The sequence below is a fragment of the Pristiophorus japonicus genome, chromosome 3, assembly GCF_044704955.1.
Source record: "Pristiophorus japonicus isolate sPriJap1 chromosome 3, sPriJap1.hap1, whole genome shotgun sequence".
In the NCBI taxonomy this organism is placed as follows: domain Eukaryota; kingdom Metazoa; phylum Chordata; class Chondrichthyes; family Pristiophoridae; genus Pristiophorus; species Pristiophorus japonicus.
This window is the reverse complement of record NC_091979.1, coordinates 319,605,129-319,625,484: the sequence shown is the minus strand read 5'-3', so window position 1 is coordinate 319,625,484 and position 20,356 is coordinate 319,605,129. Positions and strand designations below refer to the sequence as shown.

The window sequence follows — 20,356 nt, the reverse complement described above, 5'->3', positions numbered from 1 at the left end:
CCTCCCCCCCAGTCTCTCTCTCTTCCTTCCCCCGTGTCTCTCTCTTTCTCCACCCCCACCCAGTCTCTCTGCCCCCCCCACCCAGTCTCTCTCTCTGCCCCCCTCCTCAGTCTCTCTCTTCCCCACCCCCAGACTCTCTTTCCCCCCCGTCTCTCTCTCTTTCTCCACCACCCCAGTCTCTCTCCCTTCCCCCCCCCAGTCTCACACTCTTCCCGCCCCCCCCTCAGTCGTTCTCTTTCCCCCCGCCGTCGCTCTCTTTCCCCCCCCCCCAGTCGCTCTCTTTCCCCCCCCGCAGTCGCTCTCTTCCCCCCCCCCAGTCGCTCTCTTCCCCCCCCCCAGTCGCTCTCTTTCCCCCCCCCCCCAGTCGCTCTCTTTCCCCCCCCCCCAGTTGCTCTCTTTCCCCCCCCCCCCAGTCGCTCTCTTTCCCCCCCCCCCGGCCAGTCGCTCTCTTCCCCCCTCCGCCAGTCGCTCTTTCCCCCCCCAAAGTCGCTCTCTTTTCCCCCCCCAAAGTCGCTCTCTTTCCTCCCCTCCCAGTCGCTCTCTTTCTCCCCCCCCTCCCAGTCGCTCTCTTTCGCCCCCCACAGTCGTTCTCTTTTCGCCCCACGTCGCTTTCTTTCCACCCCCCAGTCGCTCTCTTTCCCCCCCCCAGTCGCTCTCTTTCCCCCCCCTCCCAGTCGCTCTCTTTCGCCTCCCCCAGTCGCTCTCTTTCCCCCCCCCAGTTTCTCTCTCTTCCCCCCCCCAGTCTCTCTCTCTTCCCCCCCCAGTCTCTCTCTCTTCCCCCCCCCACCAGTCTCTCTCTCTTCCCCCCCGCCAATCTCTCTTCTCCTCCCCAGTCTCTCTCTCCCCCCCCGTCTTTCTCCCCCCCCGCCAGTCTCTCTCTCTTTCTCCACCCCCACCCAGTCTCTCTTCCTCCCCCAGACTCTCTCTTCCCCCCCCCCCACAGTCTCGCTCTCTTCCACCCCCCCCCAGTATCGCTCTCTTCCTTCCCACCCCCAGTCTCTCTCTTCCCCCCCACCCCAGTCTCTCTCTCTCTTCCCTCTTCCCCCCGCCGTCTCTCTCTCTTCCCACCCCCCATTCTCTCTTCCACCCCCTCAGTCTCTCTCTCTCTCTTCCCCCCCCCTGTCTCTCTCTCTCTTTCTCTGCCCCCCCACCCAGTCTCTTTCTCTGCCCCTCCCACCCAGTCTTTCTCTCCGCCCCCCCCCAGACTCGTTCTTCCCGCCCCCCCAGTCGCTCTCTTCCCCCGCAGTCGCTCTTTTCCCCCCCGCCAGTCGCTCCCAGACTCTCTCTTCCCCCACCCCACCCCAGTCGCTCTCTCTTCCCCCCCCCTCCCCAGTCGCGCTCTGTTCCCCCCCCAGTCGCGCTCTGTTCCCCCCCAGTCGCGCTCTGTTCCCCCCCCAGTCGCGCTCTGTTCCCCCCCCAGTCGCGCTCTGTTCCCCCCCAGTCGCGCTCTGTTCCCCCCCCAGTCGCGCTCTGTTCCCCCCCCAGTCGCGCTCTGTTCCCCCCCCAGTCGCTCTGTTCCCCCCCCAGTCGCTCTGTTCCCCCCCCAGTCGCTCTGTTCCCCCCCCAGTCGCTCTGTTCCCCCCCCAGTCGCTCTGTTCCCCCCCCAGTCGCTCTGTTCCCCCCCCAGTCGCTCTGTTCCCCCCCCAGTCGCTCTGTTCCCCCCCCAGTCGCTCTGTTCCCCCCCCAGTCGCTCTGTTCCCCCCCCAGTCGCTCTGTTCCCCCCCCAGTCGCTCTGTTCCCCCCCCAGTCGCTCTGTTCCCCCCCCAGTCGCTCTGTTCCCCCCCCCAGTCGCTCTGTTCCCCCCCAGTCGCTCTCTTCCCCCCCCCCGTCGCTCTCTTCCCCCCCCCTCCCCCCAGTCGATCTCTTTCCCCCCCCAGTCGCTCTCTTTCTCCCCCCCCCCCAGTCGCTCTCTTTCTCCCCCCCCCCCCAGTCGCTCTCTTTCTCTCCCCCCCCCCAGTCGCTCTCTCTTTCCCCCCCCCCCAGTCGCTCTCTTCCCCCCCTCCAGTCGCTCTCTTCCCCCCCCAGTCGCTCTCTTTCCCCCCCCAGTCGCTCTCTTTTCCCCCCCCCCCGTCGCTCTCTTTCTCCCCCGCAGTCGCTATCTTTCCCCCCCCCCCGTCGCTCTCTTTCCCCCCCACCCCAGTCGCTCTCTTCCCCCCCCCAAGTCGCTCTCTTCCCCCCCCAGTTGCTCTCTTTCCCCCCCCCAGTCGCTCTCTTTCCCCCACCCCCGGCCAGTCGCTCTCTTCCCCCCTCCGCCAGTCGCTCTTCCCCCCCCCCAGTCGCTCTCTTTCCCCCCCCCCAGTCGCTCTCTTTCCCCCCCCTCCCAGTCGCTCTCTTTCCTCCCCTCCCAGTCGCTCTCTTTCTCCCCCCCTCCCAGTCGCTCTCTTTCGCCCCCCACAGTCGTTCTCTTTTCGCCCCCCGTCGCTTTCTTTCCCCCCGCCAGTCGCTCTCTTCCCCCCCCCAGTCGCAATCTTTCTCCCCCCCTCCCAATCGCTCTCTTTCGCCTCCCCCAGTCGCTCTCTTTCCCCCCCCCAGTTTCTCTCTCTTCCCCCCCCAGTCTCTCTCTCTTCCCCCCCCCCCCACCAGTCTCTCTCTCTTCCCCCCCGTCAGTCTCTCTCTCTTCCCCCTGCCAGTCTCTCTCTCTTTCTCCACCCCCACCCAGTCTCTCTCTCTTCCTCCCCCAGACTCTCTCTTTCCCCCCCCCACAGTCTCGCTCTCTTCCACCCCCACCCAGTCTCTCTCTCTTCCTCCCCCAGACTCTCTCTTTCCCCCCCCCACAGTCTCGCTCTCTTCCACCCCCCCCCAGTATCGCTCTCTTCCTTCCCACCCCCAGTCTCTCTCTCTCTTTCTCTGCCCCCCCCCACCCAGTCTCTTTCTCTGCTCCCCCCCACCCAGTCTCTTTCTCTGCTCCCCCCCACCCAGTCTCTCTCTCCGCCCCCCCCAGACTCGCTCTTCCCGCCCCCCCCGTCTCTCTCTCGCTTTCTCCACCCAGTCTCTCTCTCGTCCCCCCCCACAGTCTCTCTCTTCCCTCCCCCCCAGTCTCTCTCTTTCCCCCCCCCCAGTCTCGCTCTCTTTCCCCCCCCCAGTCGCTCCCAGACTCTCTCTTCCCCCATCCCACCCAAGTCGCTCTCTCTTCCCCCCTCTCCCCAGTCGCTCTCTCTTTCCCCCCCCCACAGTCTCGCTCTCTTCCACCCCCCCCAGTATCGCTCTCTTCCTTCCCACCCCCAGTCTCTCTCTCTTCCCCACCCCAGTCTCTCTCTTCCCCCCCACCCCAGTCTCTCTCTCTTCCCTCTTCCCCCCCGTCTCTCTCTCTTCCACCCCCCATTCTCTCTTCCACCCCCCCAGTCTCTCTCTCTCTCTTCCCCCCCCCTGTCTCTCTCTCTCTTTCTCTGCCCCCCCACCCAGTCTCTTTCTCTGCCCCCCCCCACCCAGTCTCTCTCTCCGCCCCCCCCCCCAGACTCGCTCTTCCCCCCCCCCCCCCCCAGTCGCTCTCTTCCCCCCCTAGTCGCTCTCTTCCCCCGCAGTCGCTCTTTTCCCCCCCGCCAGTCGCTCCCAGACTCTCTCTTCCCCCACCCCACCCCAGTCGCTCTCTCTTCCCCCCCCCCCTCCCCAGTCGCTCTCTCTTCCCCCCCCCCTCCCCAGTCGCTCTCTCTTCCCCCCCCTCCTCCCCAGTCGCGCTCTCTTCCCCCCCAGTCGCTCTCTTCCCCCCCAGTCGCTCTCTTCCCCCCCAGTCGCTCTCTTCCCCCCCAGTCGCTCTCTTGCCCCCCCGTCGCTCTCTTCCCCCCCAGTTGCTCTCTTCCCCCCCCTCCCCCCAGTTGCTCTCTTCCCCCCCCTCCTCCCAGTCGATCTCTTTCCCCCCCCAGTCGCTCTCTTTCACCCCAGTCGCTCTCTTTCACCCCAGTCGCTCTCTTTCCCCCCCAGTCGCTCTCTTGCCCCCCCGTCGCTCTCTTCCCCCACAGTTGCTCTCTTTCCCCCCTCCCCCCAGTTGCTCTCTTCCCCCGCCTCCTCCCAGTCGATCTCTTTCACCCCCAAGTCGCTCTCTTTCCCCCCCCCCCAAGTCGCTCTCTTTCCCCCCCCAAGTCGCTCTCTTTTCTCCCCCAAGTCGCTCTCTTTTCCCCCCCAAGTGGCTCTCTTTCCCCCCCCAGTCGCTCTCTTTCCCCCCCCAGTCGCTCTCTTTCCCCCCCAGTCGCTCTCTTTCCCCCCCCAGTCGCTCTCTCCCCGCCCCCCCAGTCGCTCTCTTTCCCCCCCCAGTCGCTCTCTTACCCCCCCGTCGCTCTCTTTCCCCCCCCAGTCGCTCTCTCCCCGCCCCCCCAGTCGCTCTCTTTCCCCCCCCAGTCGCTCTCTTCCCCCCCCCGTCGCTCTCTTTCCCCCCCCAGTCGCTCTCTCCCCGCCCCCCCAGTCGCTCTCTTCCCCCCCCAGTCGCTCTCTTCCCCCCCCCAGTCGCTCTCTTCCCCCCCCCGTCGCTCTCTTTCCCCGCCCCCAGTCGCTCTCTTTCCCCCCCCAGTCGCTCTCTTTCCCCCCCCAGTCGCTCTCTTTCCCCCCCCCAGTCGCTCTTTCCCCGCCCCCCCAGTCGCTCTCTTTCCCCCCCCAGTCGCTCTCTTTCTCCCCCCCCCCCAGTCGCTCTCTTTCTCCCCCCCCGCAGTCGCTCTCTTTCTCCCCCCCCCCAGTCGCTCTCTTCCCCCCCCAGTCGCTCTCTTCCCCCCCCCAGTCGCTCTCTTCCCCCCCCCAGTCGCTCTCTTTCCCCCCCCCCAGTCGCTCTCTTTCCCCCCCCAGTTGCCCTCTTCCCCCCCCCAGTCGCTCTCTTTCCCCCCCAGTCTCTCTCTCGTTTCTCCTCCCTCTCCCCCAGTCTCTCTCTTTCTCCTCCCCCTCCCCCAATTTCTCTCTTTCTCCTCCCCCTCCCCCAGTCTCTCTCTTTCTCCTTCCCCTCCCCCAGTCTCTCTCTTTCTCCTCCCCCTCCCCCAGTCTCACTCTTTCTCCTCCCCCTCCCCCAGTCTCTCTCTTTCTCTTCCCCCTCCCCCAGTCTCTCTCTTTCTCCTCCCCCTCCCCCAGTCTCACTCTTTCTCCTCCCCCTCCCCCAGTCTCTCTCTTTCTCTTCCCCCTCCCCCAGTCTCTCTTTCTCCTCCCACTCCCCCAGTCTCTCTCTTTCTCCTCCCACTCCCCCAGTCTCTCTCTTTCTTCTCCCACTCCACCAGTCTCTCTCTTTCTCCTCCCACTCCCCCAGTCTCTCTCTTTCTCCTCCCCCTCCCCCAGTCTCTCTCTTTCTCCTCCCCCTTCCCCAGTCTCTCTCTTTCTCCTCCCCCCCCCCAGTCGCTCTCTTTCTCTCCCCCCCCCAGTCGCTCTCTCTTTCCCCCCCCCCAGTCGCTCTCTTCCCCCCCCGCCAGTCGCTCTCTTCCCCCCCCAGTCGCTCTCTTTGCCCCCCCAGTCGCTCTCTTCCCCCCCCCCCCAGTCGCTCTCTTTCTCCCCCGCAGTCGCTATCTTTCCCCCCCCCCGTCGCTCTCTTTCCCCCCCACCCCAGTCGCTCTCTTTCCCCCACCCTAGTCGCTCTCTTTCCCCCCCCAATCGGTCTCTTTTCCCCCCCAGTCGCTCTCTTTTCCCCCCCCAGTCGCTCTCTTTCCCCCCCCCAAGTCGCTCTCTTCCCCCCCCAGTTGCTCTCTTTCCCCCCCCCCAGTCGCTCTCTTTCCCCCCCCTCCCAGTCGCTCTCTTCCCCCCCCCCTGCCAGTCGCTGTCTTTCCTTCCCCCCCAGTTGCTCTCTTTCCCCCCCCCCCCAGTCGCTCTCTTTCCCCCCCCGCCCCGGCCAGTCGCTCTCTTCCCCCCTCCGCCAGTCGCTCTTTCCCCCCCCCAGTCACTCTCTTTCCCCCCCCCCCCAGTCGCTCTCTTTCTCCCCCCCTCCCAGTCGCTCTCTTTCGCCCCCCACAGTCGTTCTCTTTTTGCCCCCCATCGCTTTCTTTCCCCCCGCCAGTCGCTCTCTTCCCCCCCCCAGTCGCACTCTTTCGCCCCCCCTCCCAATCGCTCTCTTTCGCCTCCCCCAGTCGCTCTCTTTCCCCCCCCCAGTTTCTCTCTCTTCCCCCCCCCAGTCTCTCTCTCTTCCCCCCCAGTCTCTCTCTCTTCCCCCCCCCCCCACCAGTCTCTCTCTCTTCCCCCCCGCCAGTCTCTCTCTCTTCCCCCTGCCAGTCTCTCTCTCTTCTCCTCCCCAGTCTCTCTCTCTCCCCCCCCGCCAGTCTCTCTCTCTTTCTCCACCCCCACCCAGTCTCTCTCTCTTCCTCCCCCAGACTCTCTCTTTCCCCCCCCCACAGTCTCGCTCTCTTCCACCCCCCCCCAGTATCGCTCTCTTCCTTCCCACCCCCAGTCTCTCTCTCTCTTTCTCTGCCCCCCCCCACCCAGTCTCTTTCTCTGCTCCCCCCCACCCAGTCTCTCTCTCCGCCCCCCCCCAGACTCGCTCTTCCCGCCCCCCCCGTCTCTCTCTCGCTTTCTCCACCCAGTCTCTCTCTCTTCCCCCCCCACAGTCTCTCTCTTCCCTCCCCCCCAGTCTCTCTCTTTCCCCCCCCCCCCAGTCTCGCTCTCTTTCCCCCCCCCAGTCGCTCCCAGACTCTCTCTTCCCCCATCCCACCCCAGTCGCTCTCTCTTCCCCCCTCTCCCCAGTCGCTCTCTCTTCCCCCCCCCACAGTCTCGCTCTCTTCCACCCCCCCCCAGTATCGCTCTCTTCCTTCCCACCCCCAGTCTCTCTCTCTTCCCTCTTCCCCCCCGTCACTCTCTCTTCCACCCCCCATTCTCTCTTCCACCCCCCCAGTCTCTCTCTCTCTCTTCCCCCCCCCCCTGTCTCTCTCTCTCTTTCTCTGCCCCCCCACCCAGTCTCTTTCTCTGCCCCCCCCCACCCAGTCTCTCTCTCCGCCCTCCCCCCAGACTCGCTCTTCCCCCCCCCCCAGTCGCTCTCTTCCCCCGCAGTCGCTCTTTTCCCCCCCGCCAGTCGCTCCCAGACTCTCTCTTCCCCCCCCCTCCCCAGTCGCTCTCTCTTCCCCCCCCCCTCCCCAGTCGCTCTCTCTTCCCCCCCTCCTCCCCAGTCGCGCTCTCTTCCCCCCCAGTCGCTCTCTTCCCCCCCAGTCGCTCTCTTCCCCCCCAGTCGCTCTCTTCCCCCCCAGTCGCTCTCTTCCCCCCCAGTCGCTCTCTTCCCCCCCCCGTCGCTCTCTTCCCCCCCAGTTGCTCTCTTCCCCCCCCTCCCCCCAGTTGCTCTCTTCCCCCCCTCCTCCCAGTCGATCTCTTTCCCCCCCAGTCGCTCTCTTTCACCCCAGTCGCTCTCTTTTCCCCCCCCAGTCGCTCTCTTTCCCCCCCCAGTCGCTCTCTTTCCCCCCCCCCCCAAGTCGCTCTCTTCCCCCCCCAGTCGCTCTCTTTCCCCCCCCAGTCGCTCTCTTCCCCCCCCGTCACTCTCTTCCCCCACAGTTGCTCTCTTCCCCCCCTCCCCCCAGTTGCTCTCTTCCCCCCCCTCCTCCCAGTCGATCTCTTTCACCCCCCAGTCGCTCTCTTTCACCCCAGTCGCTCTCTTTTCCCCCCCCAGTCGCTCTCTTTTCCCCCCCAAGTCGCTCTCTTTTCCCCCCCAAGTCGCTCTCTTTTCCCCCCCAAGTCGCTCTCTTTCCCCCCCCAAGTGGCTCTCTTCCCCCCCCCAGTCGCTCTCTTTCCCCCCCAGTCGCTCTCTTTTCCCCCCCAGTCGCTCTCTCCCCACCCCCCCAGTCGCTCTCTTTCCCCCCCCCAGTCGCTCTCTCCCCACCCCCCCAGTCGCTCTCTTCCCCCCCCGTCGCTCTCTTCCCCCCCCCGTCGCTCTCTTCCCCCCCCCAGTCGCTCTCTTTTCCCCCCCAAGTCGCTCTCTTTTCCCCCCCAAGTCGCTCTCTTTTCCCCCCCAAGTGGCTCTCTTTCCCCCCCCCAGTCCTCTCTTTCCCCCCCCCAGTCTCTCTCTTCCCCCCCCCCAGTCTCTCTCTTCCCCCCCGTCGCTCTCTTTCCCCCCCCCAGTCGCTCTCTTTCCCCCCCCAGTCGCTCTCTTTCCCCCCCCCCAGTCGCTCTTTCCCCGCCCCCCCAGTCGCTCTCTTTCCCCCCCCAGTCGCTCTCTTTCCCCCCCCCCCCAGTCGCTCTCTTTCCCCCCCCCCCCCAGTCGCTCTCTTTCTCCCCCCCCCCAGTCGCTCTCTTCCCCCCCCCCAGTCGCTCTCTTCCCCCCCCCCAGTCGCTCTCTTTCCCCCCCCCAGTCGCTCTCTCCCCACCCCCCCAGTCGCTCTCTTCCCCCCCCCAGTCGCTCTCTTCCCCCCCCCGTCGCTCTCTTCCCCACCCCCCCAGTCGCTCTCTTTTCCCCCCAAGTCGCTCTCTTTTCCCCCCAAGTGGCTCTCTTTCCCCCCCCCAGTCTCTCTCTTCCCCCCCCCCAGTCTCTCTCTTCCCCCCCCCGTCGCTCTCTTTCCCCCCCCCAGTCGCTCTCTTTCCCCCCCCAGTCGCTCTCTTTCCCCCCCCCAGTCGCTCTTTCCCCGCCCCCCCAGTCGCTCTCTTTCCCCCCCAGTCGCTCTCTTTCTCCCCCCCCAGTCGCTCTCTTTCCCCCCCCCACAGTCGCTCTCTTTCTCCCCCCCCCCCAGTCGCTCTCTTCCCCCCCCCCAGTCGCTCTCTTCCCCGCCCCAGTCGCTCTCTTTCCCCCCCAGTCGCTCTCTTCCCCGCCCCAGTCGCTCTCTTTCCCCCCCAGTCTCTCTCTCGTTTCTCCTCCCCCTCCCCCAGTCTCTCTCTTTCTCCTCCCCCTCCCCCAGTTTCTCTCTTTCTCCTCCCCCTCCCCCAGTCTCTCTTCTTTCTCCTTCCCCCCCCCAGTCTCTCTCTTTCTCCTCCCCCTCCCCCAGTCTCACTCTTTCTCCTCCCCTCCCCCAGTCTCTCTCTTTCTCTTCCCCCTCCCCCAGTCTCTCTCTTTCTCCTCCCCCTCCCCCAGTCTCTCTCTTTCTCCTCCCACTCCACCAGTCTCTCTCTTTCTCCTCCCCCTCCCCCAGTCTCTCTCTTTCTCCTCCCCCTTCCCCAGTCTTTCTCTTTCTCCTCCCCCTCCCCCAGTCTCTCTCTTTCTCCTCCCCCTTCCCCAGTCTCTCTCTTCTCCCCCATGTCACTCTTTCTCGCATCCCTCAATCACTATCTCCTCCCCCCCCCAACCACTCCAGCCGCTCGCGCTCCCCCCCACCCCATCTCGCTCTCCCCCCCCCCCCCCCATCTCGCTCTTCTCTTCCCCCCCCCTCCCATTTTGTTTGTTTTCTCTCTCTCTCTCTCTCTCTCTCTCTCTCTCTCTCTCTCTCTCTCTCTCTCTCTCCCCCACACCCCCGGCTCTGTCTCCCCTCCCCCCCCCATTCTACCCTCCCCCCCCATTCTTCCCTCCCCATACTCTCTTCTCCCTCCCCCTCCCATTCTCCCTCCCCCCTCCCATTCTCTCCCTCCCCCTCCCATTCTCTCCTTCCCCCTCACATTCTCTCCTTCCACCCCCCCTCCCATTCTCTCTTTCACCCCCCCTCCCATTCTCTCTTTCACCCCCCTCCCATTCTCTCTTTCCCCCCCTCCCATACTCTCTTTCTTCCCCCCTCCCATTCTCTCTTTCCCCCCCTCCCATACTCTCTTTCTTCCCCCCCTCCCATACTCTCTTTCTTCCCCCCTCCATTCTCTCTTTCTTCCCCCCCAATTTCCCCCGCCATTCTCTCTTTCCCCCTCACTCCATTCTCTCTCCCCCCACCTCCATTACCCCCCCACCCCATTCTCTCTCCCCCCCCATTCTCTCTTTCTTCCCCCCCCTCCATTCTCTCTTTCTTCTCTCCCTCCATTCTCTCTTCCCCCCCCTCCCCCACTTTCTCTCTTCCCCGCCTCCATTCTCTCTTCCCCCACCTCCAGTCTCTCCCGCCCCAGTCGTTCTCTCTGCACCCTCCCAATTGCTCTCTCTCTCCCTCCGCCCAACCCCCCAGTCTGTCTCTCCACCGATCTTTCTTTCCCCCCCCAGTCTCTCTCTCCCCCCAATCTCTCTCTCCCCCCAATCTCTCTTCCCCCCCCAATCTCTCCCCCCCAATCTCTCTCTCCCCCCCCAATCTCTCCCTCTTCCCCCCCCAATCTCTCTCTCTTCCCCCCCCAAGCTCTCTCTCTCCCGCCCAATCTCTCTCTCTCCCCCCAATCTCTCTCTCCCCCCCAATCTCTCTCTCTCCCCCCCAATCTCTCTCTCTCCCCCCCAATCTCTCTCTCTCCCCCCCAATCTCTCTCTCTCCCCCCCAATCTCTCTCTCTCCCCCCCCAATCTCTCTCTCTCTCTCCCCCCCAATCTCTCTCTCTCTCTCTCCCCCGCAATCTCTCTCTCTCTCTCCCCCCCAATCTCTCTCTCTCTCTCCCCCCCAATCTCTCTCTCTCTCTCCCCCCCAATCTCTCTCTCTCCCCCCCAATCTCCCTCTCTCCCCCCCCAATCTCTCTCTCTCCCCCCAGTCTCTCTCTCTCTCCCCCCCCCAGTCGCTCTCTCCCACATCCCCCCCAGTCGCGCTCTCTCTCCCCCCCCCAGTCTCTCTGTCTTTCCCCCCCCCCAGTCTCTCTCTCTCCCCCCCCAGAGTCTCTCTCTCTTCCCCCCCCAGTCTCTCTCTCTATCCCCCCTCTCCAGTCTCTCTCTCTTCCCCTCCCCAGTCTCTCTCACTTCCACTCCCCAGTCTCTCTCTCTTCCCCGCCCCCAGTCTCTCTCTCTTCGCCCCCCCCGTCTCTCTCTCTAGCCCCCCCCAGTCTCTGTTCCCCCCCAGTCCCTTTCTCTTCACCCCCCGTCTCTCTTCCCCCCGCCCCCCGTCTCTCTCTCTTTCCCCCACCGAGTCTCTCTCTCTTACCCCCCCAGTCTCTCTCTCTTCCACCCCCCAGTCTCTCTCTCTTCCCCCTCCCCCCCAGTCTCTCTCTCTTCCCCCCCGTGTCTCTCTCTTTCTCCACCCCCACTCAGTCTCTCTGCCCCCCACCCAATCTCTCTCTCTGCCCCCCTCCCCAGTCTCTCTCTTTCCCCCCCCAGACTCTCTTTCCCCCCCCCCCGTCTCTCTCTCTTTCTCCACCCCCACCCAGTCTCTCTCTCTTTCCCCCCGCCCAATCTCGCTCTCTTCCCGCCCCCCCCTCAGTCGTTCTCTTTCCCCCCCCCCAGTCGCTCTCTCTTCCCCCCCCCCCAGTCGCTCTCTCTCCCCCCCCCAGTCGCTCTCTCTCCCCCCCTAGTCGCTCTCTCTCCCCCCCCAGTCGCTCTCTCTGCCCCCCCAGTCGCTCTCTTTCCCCCCCCCCAGTCGCTCTCTTTCCCCCCCCCCAGTCACTCTCTTTCCCCCCCCCCCCAGTCGCTCTCTTTCCCCCCCCCCCAGTCGCTCTCTTTCCCACCCCCCCAGTCGCTCTCTTTCCCCCCCCCAGTCGCTCTCTTTCCCCCCCAATCTCTCTCTCTCCCCCCAGTCTCTCTCTCTCTCCCCCCCCAGTCTCTCTCTCTCTCCCCCCCCAGTCGCTCTCTCCCACACCCCCCCCAGTCGCGCTCTCTCTCCCCCCCCCAGTCGCTCTCTTTCCCCCCCCAGTCGCTCTCTTTCCCCCCCCAGTCGCTCTCTTTCCCCCCCAGTTGCTCGCTTTCCCCCCCAGTCGCTCTCTTTCCCCCCCAGTCGCTCTCTTTCCCCCCCCTCCAGTCGCTCTCTTTCCACCCCCCAGTCGCTCTCTTTCCCCCTCCGCCAGTCGCTCTTTCCCCCCCCCCAATCTCTCTCTCTCCCCCCAGTCTCTCTCTCTCTCTCCCCCCCCCAGTCGCTCTCTCTCACACCCGCCCCCAGTCGCGCTCTCTCTCCCCCCCCAGTCTCTCTGTCTTTTCCCTCCCCAGTCTCTCTCTCTCCCCCACCAGAGTCTCTCTCTCTTTCCCCCCCCCAGTCTCTCTCTCTATACCCCCTCTCCAGTCTCTCTCTCTTCCCCTCTCCAGTCTCTCTCACTTCCACTCCCCAGTCTCTCTCTCTTCCCCGCCCCCAGTCTCTCTCTCTTCCCCCCCCCCCGTCTCTCTGTCTAGCTCCCCCCAGTCTCTGTTCCCCCCCAGTCCCTTTCTCTTCCCCCCCTGTCTCTCTTCCCCCCGCCCCCCCGTCTCTCTCTCTCTCTTTCCCCTACCTAGTCTCTCTCTCTTACCCCCCCCCAGTCTCTCTCTTTCTCCACTCCCACCCAGTCTCTCTGCCCCCCCCACCCAGTCTCTCTCTCTGCCCCCCTCCCCAGTCTCTCTCTTTCCCACCCAGTCCCTTTCTCTTCCCCCCGTCTCTCTTCCCCCCGCCCTCCGTCTCTCTCTCTTTCCCCCACTGAGTCTCTCTCTCTTACCCCCCCCAGTCTCTCTCTCTTACACCCCCCAGTCTCTCTCTCTTACACCCCCCAGTCTCTCTCTCTTCCACTCCCCAGTCTCTCTCTAATCCCCCTCCCCCCCAGTCTCTCTCTCTTCCCCCCCGTGTCTCTCTCTTTCTCCACCCCCACTCAGTCTCTCTGCCCCCCCACCCAATCTCTCTCTCTGCCCCCCTCCCCAGTCTCTCTCTTTACCCCCCCAGACTCTCTTTTCCGCCCCCCCGTCTCTCTCTCTTTCTCCACCCCCACCCAGTCTCTCTCTCTTTCCCCCCGCCCAGTCTCGCTCTCTTCCCGCCCCCCCCTCAGTCATTCTCTTCCCCCCCGCCAGTCGCTCTCTCTTCCCCCCCCAGTCGCTCTCTCCCCCACCCCATTCGCTCTCTCTCCCCACCCCCAGTCGCTCTCTCTTTTCCCCCCCCCCAGTCGCTATCTCTTCCCCCCCGCCACAGTCGCTCTCTCTTTCCCCCCCTCCCCAGTCGCTCTCTTTCCCTCCCCAGTCGCTCTCTTTTCCCCCCCCAGTCGCTCTCTTTCCACCCCCCAGTCGCTCTCTTTCCCCCCCCCAGTCGCTCTCTTTCCCCCCCCCCAGTCGCTCTCTTTCGCCCCCCCTGTCGCTCTCTTCCTCCCCCCCCCAGTCGCTCACTTCCGTCCCCAGTCGCTCTCTTATCCCCCAGTCGCTCTCTTCCCCCCCAAGTCGCTCTCTTCCCCCCCACCCCGCCTGTCGCTCTCTTTCCCCCCCTCCCCCCGCCAGTCGCTCTCTTCCCCCCCTCCCCCGCCAGTCGCTCTCTTCCCCCCCCTCCCCGCCAGTCTCTCTCTCTTTCCCCCCCCCCCCAGTCTCTCTCTCTTCCCCCCCCCCAGTCTCTCTGTCTTCCCCCCCCTCCCCGCCAGTCTCTCTCTCTTCCCCCCCCCCCCAGTCTCTCTCTCTTTTCCCCTCCCCCAGTCTCTCTGTCTTTCCCCCCCCCCCCCAGTCTCACTCTCTTCCCCCCCCCAGTCTCTCTCTCTTCCCCCCCCCCCAGGCTCTCTCTTCCCCCCCCCCGCAAGTCTCTCTCTCTTTCTCCACCCCCACCCAGTCTCTCTCTCTTCCTCCCCCAGACTCTCTCTTTCCCCCCCCGTCTCTCTCTCTTTCTCTGCCCCCCCCAACCCAGTCTCTCTCTGCCCCCACCACCCAGTCTCTCTCCACCCCCCCCCAGACTCGCTCTTCCCGCACCCCTTGTCTCTCTCTCTTTCTCCACCCAGTCTCTCTCTCTTCCCCCCCAGACTCTCTCTTCCCCCCCCCCAGTCTCTCTCTTCCCCCCACCAGTCTCTCTCTTCCCCCTCCTCCCCCCAGTCTCTCTCTTTCCCGCCCCCAATCTCGCTCTCTTCCCCTCCCGAGTCGCTCACTCTTCCCCCCCCCCCGCAGTCGCTCTCAGACTCTCTCTTTCCCCCCCCCACCCCAGTCTCGCTCTCTTTCCCCCCCCCAGTCGCTCTCTCTTCCCGCCCCCCCCCCAGTCGCTCTCTCTTCCCGCCCCCCCCCAGTCGCTCTCTCTTCCCGCCCCCCCCCAGTCGCTCTCTCTCTTTCCCCCCCAGTCGCTCTCTCTCTTTCCCCCCCCAGTCGCTCTCTCTCTTTCCCCCGCAGTCGCTCTCTCTCTTTCCCCCCCAGGCGCTCTCTCTTCCCCCCCAGTTGCTCTCTTCCCCCCCCCAGTCGCTCTCTTTCCCCCCCCCCAGTCGCTCTCTTCCCACCCCCCCAGTCGCTCTCTTCCCACCCCCCCAGTCGCTCTCTTCCCACCCCCCCAGTCGCTCTCTTCCCACCCCCCCAGTCGCTCTCTTCCCACCCCCCCAGTCGCTCTCTTCCAACCCCCCCCAGTCGCTCTCTTCCCACCCCCCCAGTTGCTCTCTTCCCACCCCCCCAGTCGCTCTCTTCCCACCCCCCCAGTCGCTCTCTTTCCCCCCCCCCAGTCGCTCTCTTCCCCCCCCCCCCAGTCGCTCTCTTCCCCCCCCCCAGTCGCTCTCTTCCCCCCCCAGTCGCTCTCTTTCCCCCCCCAGTCGCTCTCTTTCCCCCCTCAGTCGCTCTCTTTCCCCCCCAGTCGCTCTCTTTCCCCCCCAGTCGCTCTCTTTCCCCCCCAGTCGCTCTCTTTCCCCCCCAGTCGCTCTCTTCCCCCCCAGTCGCTCTCTTTCCCCCCAGTCACTCTCTTTCCCCCCCAGTCGCTCTCTTTCCCCCCCAGTCGCTCTCTTTCCCCCCCAGTCGCTCTCTTTCCCCCCCAGTCGCTCTCTTTCCCCCCCAGTCGCTCTCTTTCCCCCCCAGTCGCTCTCTTTCCCCCCCAGTCGCTCTCTTTTGCCCCCCCTCCAGTCGCTCTCTTTCCACCCCCCAGTCGCTCTCTTCCCCCCTCCGCCAGTCGCTCTTTCCCCCCCCCCCCCAGTCGCTCTCTTCCCCCCCCAATCTCTCTCTCTCTCGCCCCCCCAGTCGCTCTCTCCCACACCCCCCCCAGTCGCGCTCTCTCTCCCCCCCCAGTCTCTCTGTCTTTTCCCCCCCCCAGTCTCTCTCTCTCCCCCCCCCAGAGTCTCTCTCTCTTCCCCCCCCCGCCCCAGTCTCTCTCTCTATCCCCCCTCTCCAGTCTCTCTCTCTTCCCCTCTCCAGTCTCTCTCACTTCCACTCCCCAGTCTCTCTCTCTTCCCCGCCCCCAGTCTCTCTCTCTTCCCCCCCCCCCCGTCTCTCTGTCTAGCCCCCCCCAGTCTCTGTTCCCCCCCAGTCCCTTTCTCTTCCCCCCCCGTCTCTCTCTTCCCCCGCCCCCGTCTCTCTCTCTCTTTCCCCCACCTAGTCTCTCTCTCTTACCCCCCCCAGTCTCTCTCTTTCTCCACTCCCACCCAGTCTCTCTGCCCCCCCCACCCAGTCTCTCTTTCTGCCCCCCTCCCCAGTCTCTCTCTTTCTCCCCCCAGTCACTTTCTCTTCCCCCCCATCTCTCTTCCCCCCGCCCTCCGTCTCTCTCTCTTTCCCCCACCGAGTCTCTCTCTCTTACCCCCCCCAGTCTCTCTCTCTTACACCCCCCAGTCTCTCTCTCTTACACCCCCCAGTCTCTCTCTCTTACACCCCCCAGTCTCTCTCTCTTCCACTCCCCAGTCTCTCTCTATTCCCCCTCCCCCCCAGTCTCTCTCTCTTCCCCCCCGTGTCTCTCTCTTTCTCCACCCCCACTCAGTCTCTCTGCCCCCCCACCCAATCTCTCTCTCTGCCCCCCTCCCCAGTCTCTCTCTTTACCCCCCCAGACTCTCTTTTCCGCCCCCCCGTCTCTCTCTCTTTCTCCACCCCCACCCAGTCTCTCTCTCTTTCCCCCCGCCCAGTCTCGCTCTCTTCCCGCCCCCCCCTCAGTCATTCTCTTTCCCCCCCCCCAGTCGCTCTCTCTTCCCCCCCCAGTCGCTCTCTCCCCCACCCCATTCGCTCTCTCTCCCCACCCCCAGTCGCTCTCTCTTTTCCCCCCCCCCAGTCGCTATCTCTTCCCCCCCGCCACAGTCGCTCTCTCTTTCCCCCCCTCCCCAGTCGCTCTCTTTCCCCCCCCAGTCGCTCTCTTTTCCCCCCCCAGTCGCTCTCTTTCCACCCCCCAGTCGCTCTCTTTCCCCCCCCCCAGTCGCTCTCTTTCCCCCCCCCCCAGTCGCTCTCTTTCGCCCCCCCGTCGCTCTCTTTCCCCCCCCCCCAGTCGCTCTCTTTCGCCCCCCCTGTCGCTCTCTTCCTCCCCCCCCCAGTCGCTCACTTCCGTCCCCAGTCGCTCTCTTATCCCCCAGTCGCTCTCTTCCCCCCCAAGTCGCTCTCTTCCCCCCCACCCCGCCTGTCGCTCTCTTTCCCCCCCACCCCGCCAGTCGCTCTCTTCCCCCCCTCCCCCGCCAGTCGCTCTCTTCCCCCCCCTCCCCGCCAGTCTCTCTCTCTTCCCCCCCCCCCAGTCTCTCTCTCTTTTCCCCTCCCCCAGTCTCTCTGTCTTTCCCCCCCCCCCCCAGTCTCACTCTCTTCCCCCCCCCCAGTCTCTCTCTCTTCCCCCCCCCCCAGGCTCTCTCTTCCCCCCCCCCGCAAGTCTCTCTCTCTTTCTCCACCCCCACCAGTCTCTCTCTCTTCCTCCCCCAGACTCTCTCTTTCCCCCCCCGTCTCTCTCTCTTTCTCTGCCCCCCCCAACCCAGTCTCTCTCTGCCCCCACCACCCAGTCTCTCTCCACCCCCCCCCAGACTCGCTCTTCCCGCACCCCTTGTCTCTCTCTCTTTCTCCACCCAGTCTCTCTCTCTTCCCCCCCAGACTCTCTCTTCCCCCCCCCCAGTCTCTCTCTTCCCCCCACCAGTCTCTCTCTTCCCCCTCCTCCCCCCAGTCTCTCTCTTTCCCGCCCCCAATCTCGCTCTCTTCCCCTCCCGAGTCGCTCACTCTTCCCCCCCCCCCCCCAGTCGCTCTCAGACTCTCTCTTTCCCCCCCCCACCCCAGTCTCGCTCTCTTTCCCCCCCCCAGTCGCTCTCTCTTCCCGCCCCCAGTCTCTCTCTCTTCCCCCCCCCGTCTCTCTGTCTAGCCCCCCCCAGTCTCTGTTCCCCCCCAGTCCCTTTCTCTTCCCCCCCCGTCTCTCTCTTCCCCCGCCCCCGTCTCTCTCTCTCTTTCCCCCACCTAGTCTCTCTCTCTTACCCCCCCCAGTCTCTCTCTTTCTCCACTCCCACCCAGTCTCTCTGCCCCCCCCACCCAGTCTCTCTTTCTGCCCCCCTCCCCAGTCTCTCTCTTTCTCCCCCCAGTCACTTTCTCTTCCCCCCCATCTCTCTTCCCCCCGCCCTCCGTCTCTCTCTCTTTCCCCCACCGAGTCTCTCTCTCTTACCCCCCCCAGTCTCTCTCTCTTACACCCCCCAGTCTCTCTCTCTTACACCCCCCAGTCTCTCTCTCTTCCACTCCCCAGTCTCTCTCTATTCCCCCTCCCCCCCAGTCTCTCTCTCTTCCCCCCCGTGTCTCTCTCTTTCTCCACCCCCACTCAGTCTCTCTGCCCCCCCACCCAATCTCTCTCTCTGCCCCCCTCCCCAGTCTCTCTCTTTACCCCCCCAGACTCTCTTTTCCGCCCCCCCGTCTCTCTCTCTTTCTCCACCCCCACCCAGTCTCTCTCTCTTTCCCCCCGCCCAGTCTCGCTCTCTTCCCGCCCCCCCCTCAGTCATTCTCTTTCCCCCCCCCCAGTCGCTCTCTCTTCCCCCCCCAGTCGCTCTCTCCCCCACCCCATTCGCTCTCTCTCCCCACCCCCAGTCGCTCTCTCTTTTCCCCCCCCCCAGTCGCTATCTCTTCCCCCCCGCAACAGTCGCTCTCTCTTTCCCCCCCTCCCCAGTCGCTCTCTTTCCCTCCCCAGTCGCTCTCTTTTCCCCCCCCAGTCGCTCTCTTTCCACCCCCCAGTCGCTCTCTTTCCCCCCCCCCAGTCGCTCTCTTTCCCCCCCCCCCAGTCGCTCTCTTTCGCCCCCCCTGTCGCTCTCTTTCCCCCCCCCCAGTCGCTCTCTTTCGCCCCCCCTGTCGCTCTCTTCCTCCCCCCCCAGTCGCTCACTTCCGTCCCCAGTCGCTCTCTTATCCCCCAGTCGCTCTCTTCCCCCCAAGTCGCTCTCTTCCCCCCCACCCCGCCTGTCGCTCTCTTTTCCCCCCTCCCCCCGCCAGTCGCTCTCTTCCCCCCCTCCCCCGCCAGTCGCTCTCTTCCCCCCCCTCCCCGCCAGTCTCTCTCTCTTCCCCCCCCCCCCAGTCTCTCTCTCTTTTCCCCTCCCCCAGTCTCTCTGTCTTTCCCCCCCCCCCCCCAGTCTCACTCTCTTCCCCCCCCCCAGTCTCTCTCTCTTCCCCCCCCCCCAGGCTCTCTCTTCCCCCCCCCCCGCAAGTCTCTCTCTCTTTCTCCACCCCCACCCAGTCTCTCTCTCTTCCTCCCCCAGACTCTCTCTTTCCCCCCCCGTCTCTCTCTCTTTCTCTGCCCCCCCCAACCCAGTCTCTCTCTGCCCCCACCACCCAGTCTCTCTCCACCCCCCCCCAGACTCGCTCTTCCCGCACCCCTTGTCTCTCTCTCTTTCTCCACCCAGTCTCTCTCTCTTCCCCCCCAGACTCTCTCTTCCCCCCCCCCAGTCTCTCTCTTCCCCCCACCAGTCTCTCTCTTCCCCCTCCTCCCCCCAGTCTCTCTCTTTCCCGCCCCCAATCTCGCTCTCTTCCCCTCCCGAGTCGCTCACTCTTCCCCCCCCCCCCCCCAGTCGCTCTCAGACTCTCTCTTTCCCCCCCCACCCCAGTCTCGCTCTCTTTCCCCCCCCCAGTCGCTCTCTCTTCCCGCCCCCCCCCCAGTCGCTCTCTCTTCCCGCCCCCCCCCAGTCGCTCTCTCTTCCCGCCCCCCCCCAGTCGCTCTCTCTCTTTCCCCCCCAGTCGCTCTCTCTCTTTCCCCCCCCAGTCGCTCTCTCTCTTTCCCCCCGCAGTCGCTCTCTCTCTTTCCCCCCCAGGCGCTCTCTCTTCCCCCCCCAGTTGCTCTCTTTCCCCCCCCCCAGTCGCTCTCTTTCCCCCCCCCCCAGTCGCTCTCTTCCCACCCCCCCAGTCGCTCTCTTCCCACCCCCCCCCAGTCGCTCTCTTCCCACCCCCCCAGTCGCTCTCTTCCCACCCCCCCAGTCGCTCTCTTCCCACCCCCCCAGTCGCTCTCTTCCCACCCCCCCAGTCGCTCTCTTCCCACCCTCCCAGTCGCTCTCTTCCCACCCCCCCAGTCGCTCTCTTCCCACCCCCCCAGTCGCTCTCTTCCAACCCCCCCCAGTCGCTCTCTTCCCACCCCCCCAGTCGCTCTCTTCCCACCCCCCCAGTCGCTCTCTTCCCACCCCCCCAGTTGCTCTCTTCCCACCCCCCCAGTCGCTCTCTTCCCACCCCCCCAGTCGCTCTCTTTCCCCCCCCCCAGTCGCTGTCTTCCCCCCCCCCCAGTCGCTGTCTTCCCCCCCCCCCCAGTCGCTCTCTTCCCCCCCCCCAGTCGCTCTCTTTCCCCCCCCAGTCGCTCTCTTTCCCCCCTCAGTCGCTCTCTTTCCCCCCTCAGTCGCTCTCTTTCCCCCCCAGTCGCTCTCTTTCCCCCCCAGTCGCTCTCTTTCCCCCCCAGTCGCTCTCTTTCCCCCCAGTCGCTCTCTTTCCCCCCCAGTCGCTCTCTTTTGCCCCCCCTCCAGTCGCTCTCTTTCCACCCCCCAGTCGCTCTCTTCCCCCCTCCGCCAGTCACTCTTTCCCCCCCCCCCCCAGTCGCTCTCTTCCCCCCCCAATCTCTCTCTCTCTCGCCCCCCCAGTCGCTCTCTCCCACACCCCCCCCAGTCGCGCTCTCTCTCCCCCCCAGTCTCTCTGTCTTTTCCCTCCCCCAGTCTCTCTCTCTCCCCCCCCCCAGAGTCTCTCTCTCTTCCCCCCCCCGCCCCAGTCTCTCTCTCTATCCCCCCTCTCCAGTCTCTCTCTCTTCCCCTCTCCAGTCTCTCTCACTTCCACTCCCCAGTCTCTCTCTCTTCCCCGCCCCCAGTCTCTCTCTCTTCCCCCCCCCCGTCTCTCTGTCTAGCCCCCCCAGTCTCTGTTCCCCCCCAGTCCCTTTCTCTTCCCCCCCCCGTCTCTCTCTTCCCCCGCCCCCGTCTCTCTCTCTCTTTCCCCCACCTAGTCTCTCTCTCTTACCCCCCCAGTCTCTCTCTTTCTCCCCCCCAGTCACTTTCTCTTCCCCCCCATCTCTCTTCCCCCCGCCCTCCGTCTCTCTCTCTTTCCCCCACCGAGTCTCTCTCTCTTACCCCCCCAGTCTCTCTCTCTTACACCCCCCAGTCTCTCTCTCTTACACCCCCCAGTCTCTCTCTCTTACACCCCCCAGTCTCTCTCTCTTCCACTCCCCAGTCTCTCTCTATTCCCCCTCCCCCCCAGTCTCTCTTTCTTCCCCCCCGTGTCTCTCTCTTTCTCCACCCCCACTCAGTCTCTCTGCCCCCCCACCCAATCTCTCTCTCTGCCCCCCTCCCCAGTCTCTCTCTTTCCCCCCCCAGACTCTCTTTTCCGCCCCCCCCCGTCTCTCTCTCTTTCTCCACCCCCACCCAGTCTCTCTCTCTTTCCCCCCGCCCAGTCTCGCTCT

General features: G+C 65.4%; 1 protein-coding gene across 1 annotated transcript in view; it reads left to right on the top strand.

Annotated features, from left to right (window-relative positions):
* The window catches only part of LOC139259615 (monocarboxylate transporter 12-like), a 131,093-nt gene that overhangs the window by 69,375 nt on the left and 41,362 nt on the right, over positions 1 to 20,356 (top strand). The gene's annotated exons all lie outside the window — the stretch shown is intronic.